This window comes from Lactuca virosa, chromosome 3, assembly GCF_052849685.1.
Source record: "Lactuca virosa cultivar CGN04683 chromosome 3, Lactuca_virosa_CGN04683_v6, whole genome shotgun sequence".
NCBI classification, from domain to species: Eukaryota; Viridiplantae; Streptophyta; class Magnoliopsida; order Asterales; family Asteraceae; genus Lactuca; species Lactuca virosa.
Window position 1 is genome coordinate 195446428 of NC_136428.1, and position 13213 is coordinate 195459640.

Below are 13213 nucleotides of genomic sequence, written 5' to 3' on the forward strand. Positions count from 1 at the left end.
GTATTATTATTATTATTATTATTATTATTATTATTATTATTATTATTATTATATTCGTCTAAATAATTGGTTTTGATGCATCATTTTAATCCCTTCAATTATTAAACATAAAGATATTTAATTATAAATTTATAACATACATAGGTGCATATACATGTTAAACAAATCACATATAATATATATATTTTCGTAAATGTCATATGTAATTCTTGTCGTAGTAATATGAATAAATTACTTTCATATGAAGAACATATCATGATAAGTCTATCATAATTACATATCAAATGTTCAAAATTATGTTATCTTTTAAATATTGTCTTTTAAATATGTTGTGTAGGATAACCGAACAAAAAAATAATAGAAAATAAACATAATCAAAATAGAAAAACTACAATAAAATAAATAAGATCATTGGGTGGTTGAATATATAAATAAATATGTTACATAAACATACATTTAAATCAAAAGAAAAAACTAACATTCGTCAACCATAGAAACTTGATGAAAATTTTTCACTAACCTGCAATCAAAATATTTTTCTTGAAAAAGAAGAATCAAAAAGATATTCCAAGCAAAACATTGATGTTTGGAGAGTCACATTCAAGATTGAGTAATACATATAAATCACATATAAACATTAAATGAGAAACTGAATATAAAGAAAGAATAGAAAAGCTTCATTTGTTTTGGTTGAAAGAAAAAATCATATTACAATTACCATCGATGCGATATAACCCATTTCTTTAAATCATCATATTTGGATCGTGAATGCTTCAACTATATGAAAACTTTTGAATCACAATATCTTCAAATCCTTCTTACATGTGAGATTTTATATAACACAAAAGACACAAAAGATTGGCATTTTTATAGTAAACTTTTCACTAAATGCTAATTAAACATAATATAAGTTATAAAACTTTTGAGTGTTAAATCATAATTAAGAAAACTTTTGAGTTGCATTAGTTAAAAAAGGGGGTTTCAAATGAATGTGGTTTGAGGAAATTAAAAAATAGGGCTTCAAATGCATGAGATTCAAGAAAAAATGCTTGCTTTATAAGTATGTATGATTAGACGAAGATCCGCGTGTTGCGCAGAATAATTTTTATAGTTAAAATTAGGCAAGTATATGTTGAAAATAGTTAGCTTATTGACATTGACTATGATATAATAAATTTTTTTCACCATTTTTCTATAAAATTGTAATGATTTTGAACCATATGATAATATCTTCTAACAACATACAATTTAATGGCCGCTACTCGTGACTGTTGTAAATAAAACTAAATATGATTCTCGATTTAGTGTTATTTTTAAGATTATGTATAAGTAATTCAGAAATTATTTATTTGATCTTTTATATAAATAATAGAACGTAATTTATAACTTTATCTTATTTTTAACTATTATTGTTGTTAATTAATTTAAAAACTATTTATTTAGAAAAATTGCAATTATTATAAAAAATCATTTTGCATACTTGTTAAAATGACAGAGTTCACTAAATTTTGCATATAAACAAATCACAATCACATGCCTCATAAAAATCCAAATCGTATTACCCATAATTTCCTTCTAGGCATACAGGGAGATTCAAAAAACATATTAAGACAATATGATATACACCCACCTTACAATTACAAATCCTAACTAACATAAGCTAAAATAAAGGAAAAAATCAACAAAATAGATAAAACATGAACTAACAAATGCCAAATTAAATGCAATGAAACAAATAAATAGTAAATAATTCTTTAATTTATAGCATTTTGCAGCCAAAGGTATCGGAAAGTTAAGACATTTGAATATAAAAATCAGTTCCATTTGCCTACTCATCAGATGGTTCAATTATTTTTAACTCCTTTCTCCTATTTTAACAACAATGATACAATCAAAAATATTTCATGAATTTGCCAAAATATACTTATAAATAAACCTATAAATGTCAATAGTTTGGTCTTGAGTAATAACTTGCAACCTCTTCAATTTCTTCATTCCTTTTGGATTTTATAATTCTCAATTTTATTTTTTCTTGTTTTTTAAATACAACGATGTAATATGAAAATAAAAAATAAAAATCTTGGAATTTTGACAACAACCAAAGAGTACACTTTTAAAGATCCTTTTATTTAGAATAATATATAAGGATAGACACATGAGCTTACATAAGTTATGTTTCTTCTTACAATAGCCTTTAGTCATTTTTTGAAAGAACTACAAAAAAATAAAAAATAAATAAATCTTAAAAAGATTAATTATCTACATCATAGATCAAAGCTTATCCACCCAAACATGTAAGATATATATGAACATCTCATATTAACATCCTCTCAAAAGTAGAAAATCCAATCGAGAAAAAGTTGTGGGTTACATATCACAATCAAGTATAACTTTGAGCATCCCTAAGCCACATATTACACAAAAAAAAAAAAAACTACAAAAGTGAGTTGGTCATAATCAAAATTTCAAAGTATTTATAAATAACTTAACTTTATATGGCCTAGCTTTGACATCACTTCTAAAATATACATAAGTGTATGGAAACCTGAAAACAAATAATCATGGGATGATATTCTTTCCAACATCTTTTAGTTTCCTCCATTGTGATATGTAACCCACAACCTATATATATATATATATATATATATATATATATATATATATATATATATATATATATATATATATATATATATATATATATATATATCTTATTATTAACTAATTAGTGGCATAAATACATTTAAGTATAATAAGTTAAAAGACTTTTGAATGGTTATTTTTTATTAGGTCAAAATGAATAGTCATGGAGATTTCAAATAAATGTGTTGCAACTAAAAATGTCTCTTTTATAAGTATATATAGAATAAATATAGATAGATATAAATAAGTTGACCATGTAATGTTATATTTAAATTAACAATTTAAGTATTTTATCCAAACTCTTCAAAAATATATAGTTTTAAAATGATAATGGTTTACATACAACAATATTTTAAAACTAATAAATTAAGTATAATATGTTAAAAGTTAAATACATAACTTTATAAGTAAAAGTAAAGATATTATTTTAATATTGATATTTAGTTTATATATGATTACACTTTAGGTTAGATATTTATTTAACCTTATTAACCAACTTATAATCATTATTAGAAAGAAATTGAAAAGTCATAGGAATTTCAAATGAATGTGGTGAAAGAAAAGATTTTTCCTTTATAAGTATATATAGATATAGATATACTAGGCGAATATTCGCGCGTTGCGCAAAATACAACAATATATTTGAAATATTTTCAAATATATATTTGATAAATATATCAATTACGTTGTTGTTAGATCTTATATAATAAATCTTATAATAAGGTTATATGAACATTGTTTGATTTGAATTATATGATAATATAGATGTCTTTTAAAATTCTATAATCTCAACTGTCTTAATGGTTCTACCTGTAGGTTACTCATGAATAAAATAAAATAAAAATATAGTTTAATGATATTTATAGTTGTTGTTATGATTAATTAATTTTAAAAAGTTTATTTGCTTAAGATTTTAATTTCTACCATTTAAATTATTTAAAACATCAAATATTGTTTTTGTTTTTAAAGGTAACAATATAATTTTTGTATATAATATTACTTCTAACTATTATTGTTGTAAGCTATTTAAAATATTTATTTAGAACTCTTAATTATTTTAATTTGGTTTCATAAATTTAACATTTTCAAAATTTATTTGATGAATATTATTAGTTTCTTTGATTGTAATTATTTAAAACAACAAACATTGTTTTTTATTTTTAATGATAACATTATAATTTTTTATACAATATAACTTTTGACCATTCTTATTGTAAGTTGTTTTTAAGCTACTTATTTGAAAATTCTTAATAATTATAAAAAAGAGTTTCATGGTTTTTTTTTGTTTAATTAGAATTACAATTTAGATTTAACATTATAATTTATAACTTTTATCTATTTATAAAATAGTCTATCGAGTTTTTTAAGTTTTTAATGACGTTGTTGTTAGCTCTTATATAATAAATCTTATAATAAGTTGGTATAAACATTGTTTGTTTTGAATTATATGAAATGTAGACTGTTGAAGCAAAAAGTGATCCTCTTAAACTTAGCAATCCACAATCTCTTTCTGTCTACCACAACTATCTTTCCTCTACCGCAATCAATTCTCTCCTACCGCAATGAAGTCTGTACCGCAGTGTCAAAGAAGTGAACCACAATCTCTCTACTCCAGTGAAGACTTAGTTACAGCTAACTAACTTAGTGTGATAGTCTCTTTATCCAATGGACCTTGCATGATCATGTTAGTCAGAAGTTTATTAGTTGTTTATTCAGGATGTAACTTTTAGAGACTCTATAAATAGAGTGCTCATCTTTTGTATCAAGTACTTCTTACATCTTATCTCTTACCTCTTACCACTTCTCTATGATCTTTTGATCTCTGTGAAATATAAATACCACTTTCTCTCATCTCTATCTTACTGATAGTTATCGAAGATCCTCTTCAGCTTAAACTGATCTCATATACTAACTCGTGTTTGAATGCAAACTTTGTTATGAATCAGCTTAGTGTTTACTTGATATATAACTTGTTGTCATTTACCTTTCCTTTACTTTTCGCACTTTACATTTCTGCAACTAACTATCTAACAAATCTAACTTATTATTGTTGAGCTCTTATGATCCTTTAAGATTAACATCTTCCGCAATCTTAACTTGTACTAACGTTTGTTCAAGTGTTTCTCAAAAGTTTTTCTCTCAACAAATGGAATCAGAGCCAAAGTGGTTGCTTTTTAAATGAAACTCTGATTTTGAAAAGCCTTCTATACCACTAAAGTTCATATTTCTTAAAAAAACAACAAAAAGGGAAAAATGGCACAAGCTTTATCATTAAACGTTTCAAACAGTGTTGGAGGCTCCAATAGAGCTCTGATACTTGTTGCTAGTGAATATCACCACTGGTCTCAAAGAATGGAGAGGTATCTAAAAAGACTTGGTAGAGATGCATGGAGATCTGTGGAAGAGGGACCTCATGTTCCCATCCTTACTCCTGTTCAAGCCGATGGTGCTCAAGCCAGACTAGGTGGAGGTTAAGTTGTAATGAATCGTCCAACTAAAGATGATATGGATAAAATGGAAAGTGATGCAGTTGCTTTCTATGAAATCTCGTGCGTAGTAGCCCCATACAACTTTGACATCATTATCAACTGCAAATCATCCAAAGAAATCTGGGATGTTCTCAAAAACTTGAATGAAGGTTCCCAGCAAGCCCAAGACAAGAAACTCACCACCGCACTCAACGAGTTTAACAACTTCAAAGCTCATCCTGGTGAGAGTCTTGAAGAATCATTCAAAAGATTCAATCTTATTGTGACAAAGTTATCAAATGTTGGCACCGCCCGAAGCAATCATGAAACAAACCTTCAGTTTCTCAATGGTTTGGGTAAACATTGGATGACGGCTAAGATGATTGTCTAAGGAGATAGAAAGATTCACACATTATCTCTCTTCAAGTTGTATGGAGAGCTTCAGGCAAAAGAGTTCACAGTGCTAAAAGACTGTGCTGACTTTGGTGGTCCACTTGCCCTCATAGCTCAAACCCCACAAAACAAAACCACCCAATCATATGAATCTTATTCTCTTTCATATGACAACCCACCGCAATCCTATGAAGCTGATACAGAATATGATGACGAAGAAGAATTTCAAAATGCCATTGCCCTGGTTAGCTAACAATTCAATAGGCTACCACCAAACTCATTTTGCAAAAATCAGCAGTTTACCAAACCACCCTTCAATTTAAACTTCAATCCACAGAAAAATCATTCCTGATATCCCAGAAATCCTCATCCGCAACCTCAAAACACTCATCAAACCAAAGAAGCACCGCAGTCCATCAAGTCAACTGACTCTGGTACCTCAACTGAAAACAAAAATGATGTTATCATCTGTCACAAGTGCAACAAGAAAAACCACTTTGCTAAAGACTGCACAGAAAATATGGTGAAAGATAAATCATTCTACCTTAGAATGGCTCAGGAGATGGATGAGAAAGAAAGGCAAGTACATACGTGGCCCAAGTAAAAAAGGGATCATCAAGTGTGGTCATCCGGAGATGAAGCTGAAAATCTCAACAACATCAAGGGAAAAGGAAAAATCTGCATGGTGGCAACTGCTGATGAGGATGGATCAACAAAGCTGGAGAAAAACTACTGCTTCATGGTAAAAGATGGAACTCTCAGCATCATTGAACAGGTAAAGCTCATGATCCAATCTAATAATTTCAGCATGCATGATTGTTAACCTTTCTTAGACAAACTCAATGACACATGTGCTGCCGTCCTTTCAGACTATAACAAGGCTTTAGATGAGAAGAATATAGCGTCCAAAGAAATGTTTTCATGTGAGAGGACGACTAGAAGATAAGAGGCTTAAAGTTGCCATGTTAGAAAAGGACTTAGTGTTAGAAAAGGATGCCAGAATGTTGTGTGAAACTCTATTAGGAATAGCTTTGAATCAGAGGGATTTAGCCCAAAAAGAAAATATACGCTTAAATCTTTTATCGAAAAGTTGTTTAATGAAAGTGAGGCTATTGAAAATCTCGTAAATAATGGGACTGTAGATAACACATACAATTGGGGTTGGTCTAATGGGTTTGCAACCGCAAAGGACTCATCATCTCGATTTAACAAATACCGTTCATACGTCCCTCCGGATCGAGAGTTTCATTTCCCTGTCAATGACAAAACATTCCCCAAAGACATAAGATGTCACTTCGGTATACTTCATGAACTGAGTAACAATTATGTTATTAAGGAAATTCTCCCTGAATCCTCAGATCCAATCCCAGTCACTCACACAAATTGTCCCAACTCTCAGTCCTCTTCGGATGCAGATGAAGAAATTGTTTTGGAAGGACCAGACTTAACCTATGATTGTACATCTTTACGTTCCAAAGAGTGTCCCAACAAAAATCCATCCTTGACATACTCTGCGGTAGTCCAGACATCCTTACCACAGACCGCAGTCAAAAGCACAGTGACCATTCAGCCCATTCATCATGAACTACCAATTGAAAATTTTGAGTATGGTCCATGCTCACAAAATCCTGAACTCTCAAGTTCAGATTATTCCAGTCCTCGTTTTTCAAAACAGTCGAAATCTTCCAAGAAACCGCAGTTAAACATTTATGACTGCGGTTCTCCAAAAACTCGAGCAAACATGGATTTCAAAGAACATCTCAAGTCTCAAAACAAAAGGCGAGATAAATACAAAAACCATTTCAAACATCCCAAGATTTCAAATCTAAAGTGTTTAGAAAAACCCGTCACTATAAAAAATCTTTTGAAAATCATGAATGTCAAAGAATCCGAAAAACGGGAGTGTACTGTAACAAACACTTTTTCAAACACTCCACCAAAATCTCAAAAGAAAGTCAGGTCTTTTCAAAGGTATATTTTTCAAAATTATTCCTTAAAAGATCCAAAATGGAAAGGTCTTTTGCCAACTCTTGAACTGATCAAATCACCTAAGTCATTTTTAAAGTCAAAACCTAGGAGAAATTTTTGTGCAAAAGCTTTTTCAAATCCCAAAGGTCCTGCAGTCAAAAGTCATTCATGTACTGGACAAAAGACTCGGACTACATCCTCCGGACCACTGATCAAATCCAGTGTCTGGATAAAACCCCTTTCCTTTGGACTTTTTCTTCTGAAAACTTCACGTCCAGTCCAACCTCGTAATCTTCCCAAGGTTACCAAGCATCCAGGACTAGGTCTAAACACTGACACTAAACCTGTCCCTGAAACTCACGTGCATACATCCACTCAGAAAGGTTCTCTTTTGTCCCCGATCTCCAAACTTGTTTGAGTGCCCAAACTAAGCCATTAATCATGCAAGCGATGTGCAAGGAGGAACAAGAAGAAGAATGGTTAATCGACAGTGCCTGCTCCTTACACATGACTTGAAGGTTATAATACATTCGGGACTTCAGGCCTATATGTAACGGTGGACATGTCACATTAGGAAACAATGTGAATGGTATCATCAGGGGTTACGGTGTGCCGACAACATGAAATTTCTCAATCCAAAAGGTTGCTTACGTGGAAGGCCTCAAGCATAATCTCATCAGTGTATGACAACTATGGAAAGCATGTCACATGGTTGAATTTGATAATGAATACTGCTACATCATGACAAGTGATAGAAGCATCTGCTTGATTAAATCCATGTCCGAAGGGACAATGTATCCTTTGGATGTCTCATTGATCATTGGCAAACCGCAGTTGTGCTTTCTGTCCAAAGCAGTATCCAAAGTTAGTTGGTTATGGCACCGCAAACTAGCTCATCTTAACTTCTGGTATATCAACAACCTGGTCACTGTGGATCTTGTCTGTGGTCTCCCCATTCTAAAATACAATAACGACTCTCTTTGCCCAGCTTGTGAGTGTGGAAAGCAATCAAAAGAAAGCCATCCGCTGATTATTGATTCTTCAATTTCTAAACCATTAGAGATGCTTCATACTGTTCTCTGCGGTCCATCTACCGTAGCCAGTCTTCATCATAAGAAATATATAGTAGTTATAGTTGATGACTTCACTCGTTACTTGGGTCTTCTTCTTGAGACTCAAATCAGAGACACCATAGGTCCTGATTAATTTCATCAAAGAGATCGAGCTCCAAATTAAGTTACCAATCCGAAGAATCAGAAGTGACAATGGAACTGAGTTCACTAATCATATCTTGAACAATTTCTTGGTTTCCAAAGGCATCAGTCACAACTTTTTAGCTCCCTACACACCACAACAAAATGGAGTTGTAGAGCGAAGAAATCGTATATTGGTTGAAGCAGCTATATCAATGTTAAATTTTGCCAATCTTCATCTATACTTCTAGGCCGAAGCAGTGGCAACTGCGTGCTTTGTGCAAAATCGAAGCATCATTTGCAAGCGTCTAAAAAAACTCCATATGAGGGCTTGAACAACAGCAAACCAAATGTAAGATTCTTTCACATTTTTAGTTGCAGATGTTTTGTGATCAACAACAAGGATCATTTTAACAAATTTGCTCCCAAATACGATGACGACATTTTTCTTGGTTACTCTACCAATAAAGTGGAAAACCAGGTTCTCATCAGACGAAAAAGACTGATAGTCGGAAGCTTCGATGTTAAATTCGATGACTATTATGTCCGCAACACTGCTCCTTCCGTTGAAACCAAATTCATCCTGGAAAGTGATATCCCAGCCTCTTCGGGTCCCCTAAACATAATTGAATTTAACTATGAGGATCTATTTCATCCCGTTGAAACGACACATCTCTCTGAAATCCTTGTGTGTTAGGTAGCTCAACAACAACACGCTAAAGTATCTGGTCCTTTTCTCTCGAATGAGTTGTCACTCAACACTTCCACCTAGCCGGTTGAGGGGGAAAGTTCAACTCCGGTTCAAACGACAACCATCGAGGTTCCAGTACTAGAAGATGCAGCTCAGGTATCTACTCAAAGTGTCTCAATCCAACCAAATGTTCCTTCAGACTCTAAGGATGAAGATATTGAAAACATTTACACAAGATCAAACTCAAGGGTTATCACGCATTCATCTTTCCAGGGGGAACCATCTTCAGTCCATGGGGAACTCCCATCCGTAGTTCCGAGGGAACCTCCTTCCACAACTGCAGTTCAAGCTCCTACAGTCCAAGATTCTTCTACAGGATGCTCTCAAGTCGAGGGGGAACTACCATCTCTAACTGCAGAACGCTCTGATGTTGAAGATATTCCCTCTACCGCAGTCGTTGATCACCTTCAAACTCGTCTTCACATATGGACGAAAGATCATCCACCAGGTCAAATCGGTAACCCATCCGCAGGCATATAAACTCGATCTTCTAGTGATCTAACGGACCACTGCCATTACGCAACCTTTATATCCACAGTCGAGCCATGAACCATTAAAGAAGCACTCATAGAGCCCGACTGGATCACCTCAATGCAAGAAGAACTTGCTGAGTTTGAAAGGAACAAGGTGTGGAAGCTGGTACCGAAGCCAAAAGGCCACTCAATCATCCGTACTAGATGGGTTTACAAGAACAAGCTTGACGAATCCGGTGTGGTGATAAGAAACAAAGAAAGACTTGTTGGTATGGGGTACAGTCAACTGGAAGGCATTGGCTACGATGAAACTTACGCCCCTGTAGCCCGAATGGAAGACATACACATCTTCTTGGCGTATGTGGCACATAAGAACATCAAGGTTCACCAAATGGATGTAAAAAGTGCCTTTCTCAATGGTGAACTGAAGGAGGAGGTTTACTTGCAATAACCTCCATGCTTCGGAAGTCATGAATTTCCAAACTACTGCTACAAGCTTGAAAAGGCAGTCTACGGTCTCAAACAAGCTCCAAGGGCATGGTATGAGACTCTTTCAGAGTTTCTCGTCATGTCTGGATACGAACGAGGTGTGATTGATCCCACTTTATTTAGAAGGGAAAATGGTAACCACTTAATGCTCGTCCAAATATATGTGGATGATATCATCTTTGGCTCAACAAACCAAAATATGGTGGATGATTTTGCAAAGCTTATGACCAGCAAATTTCAAATGAGCATGAATAGAGAGATCAATTTCTTTCTTGGTCTTCAAGTAAAACAAATACCTCAAGGGATTTTCATCCATCAAGAAAATACACCTCTGAGCTGCTGAAGAAATACTCATTGCATAATTACTCCTCAACCAAAGTCCCGATGGCCTTTGGATACAAGATCTTTGCTGATCCTACTGGAGAGTCAGTTGATCACAAAACTTATCGATGAATGATTGGGTCATTGATGTACCTAACCGCAAGTAGACCAGACATTGTCTTTGCCACAGGCTTATGTGCTCGATACCAAGCCGAACCTAAAGTATCAAAACTGACCGCAGTCAAGCAAATCTTCAAATACCTTAAGGGAAGCAAAGCTCCAGGCCTCTGGTACCCCACATGAAATGACTTCAGCCTCCAGGGCTTCCCCGATGTGGATCACGCCGGTTGTAGATTAGATCGAAAGAGTACTTCCGGTGGCTGCCAATTTCTAGGAGGAAGATTAGTCAGCTGGTCTTCAAGGAAGCAAAATTGTGTCTCGTTTTTTACCGCAGAGGCAGAATATGTGGCTGCACCCAGTTGCTGTTTTCAAGTTCTTTGGATGAAGACTCAACTGATGGACTACGGGTACATAATGTTGCAGGTACAATTTTTTGTTCCCACACACGAGGAAATAGCTGATTTTTTTCACAAAAGCACTTGATGCCACTAAATTGAATAGCTTTCTAGAAATGTTAGAATGATGAATCCTGACCCGCAATTTTTTTTGAATTGATAGCTACCGTAGTCTTTTTCTTGTGAAGAACTTGCTTCTTTTCTTTTCAAAAACAAAATTCTAGAAGTATTCTCTTCACTGCGGTTCTAAAACAATATATTCATCATAAGTCATTTTGGTATATCTTGTATGCCGCAATCACATATGATCTATATATTCTTCAGGTCCTTAACTCCTTTTGTTTATAACTGTTTGATCAAGTGTTTCCTCAGCTCATGCTACCGCAACCATACCACACTAGATTGACAGTTGTTTGATCTCAACCACAGTCATCATCATTCTACCATAGCTACATTAAATGATATGAAATTCACATCATAAAGGATAAATGAAATTTGTGTGCTACTTATTGTTCCTTAAAAAAAACATTCTTCCCAACATTCTTTTAGTAGCGTACAATGTTTCAGACTTCTTTCAAAATCATTTTTTTAGTCAGTCCTATTTTAGGCTAATAAACAAACATTGTGTTTTTCCATAGAATGCAATCTTTAATAAAATATTTTCCCTTGACACGTCTTATCATCCTGCCGTTAAATGTCTAATCTATTTCAACTTCCTTTCTTTTTCACAACGGATATTCACCCTCACCACACGATCTCTAGACGTGTCATCATGTGTCTGGCATTTCTTTAATTACCCCGCTTTTCCAGTAAAACCCTTATTTTTTATTTAATTTTCTTGTGGCTGATAATGGTTAAAACCTTAGGGTTTTTACCATTAACAGATGTAAATGAATTAATTCCAATAACATTTGAAATCCATAGGTATAAAACCCCCTTTTCCTCCCAAGAAAGCTTTATGCTTTCTGAACCCTTACGACGAACTTCATCTTCTTCCCTCTTGCTCAAACCAATTTTCTCGCAAGTTCTTCCACACTTTCTTTTAACAATGGTGAAATCCGGGATTTCCAAGAAATAATCCAAGGCTTCAGGGTCTGCTAAACCTACAGGTTCTGAAACAACAACCAAAGCTCAGTCCCCATCCATTGCTTCAAGCAATTTTAGGGCTGTGTTCGAAGATCATCCTCACTACAATGAAGCGATTCGATTGATGATCAAGTTCATCCCATCCCATCCACTATTTGGTGCTTTCGATTCATATACCGACGTTGTTCCACTCTCTACTCTATTCAAGTGTGCTTTTTCAACCTATCGTCCTCACCACAATACCCAGGAAGTGCACCTGCACTTGATCGACGATTCACTAGTCGTGCTCACCAAGACGAAGATTTTGGAAGCTATCAACCTTAGGGTTCTTCCCACCACCCAGTTCTTCTCTCCAAGCACACCAAACATCATCACTACTCTATACCAGATGGGGTACCAAATGAAGCTAAAGGGGATCGCAGAATTTAAGAAAAACCAGTTACCGGTGGCGTGGCAGTTCGTCTGTCATTTTGTCATCAGAAGCTTGTCCGGCAGAACAGGTGGCACAGACAACATGAGAATGAAGCTTCTCGAGCTTGTATGGAGCATATTCACTAGCAATGCAGTTAGTTTTGGTCAAATACTGTGAGTTGACTTTCTACAATACATTCCGAAGGAAACTCCTCGACAAGATGCAACCGAGCTTACCTTTGCTCGTTTTTGGTCTCTCTGCATTTTGGATCTTCACAAGGAGGCAAAGCTAGACATTGGTGATGACTCTACACTCTTTATCACCCGTGACTTGAAAATGTACACCCCTTCCAAAGATCAATCTATTTTTTGACCTCTTAGGAGACTACGTGGACACATCTTGGAGTCTATTGGACTCAATTCTTGTGAAGTCACAGATCATATTGAGGCTACGGATGGTATTGACCCATACCATTCTTCCCGCCTCATCCCAGTCTATCTA

At 34.2% G+C, this 13213-nt stretch overlaps 1 pseudogene; it reads left to right on the top strand.

The window, feature by feature from the left end:
* Window positions 1-10007: 10007 nt before the first annotated feature.
* On the top strand, window positions 10008-10340 carry LOC145164344 (putative mitochondrial protein AtMg00820 pseudogene; annotated as a pseudogene).
* The last annotated feature ends 2873 nt before the right edge of the window (window positions 10341-13213 follow it).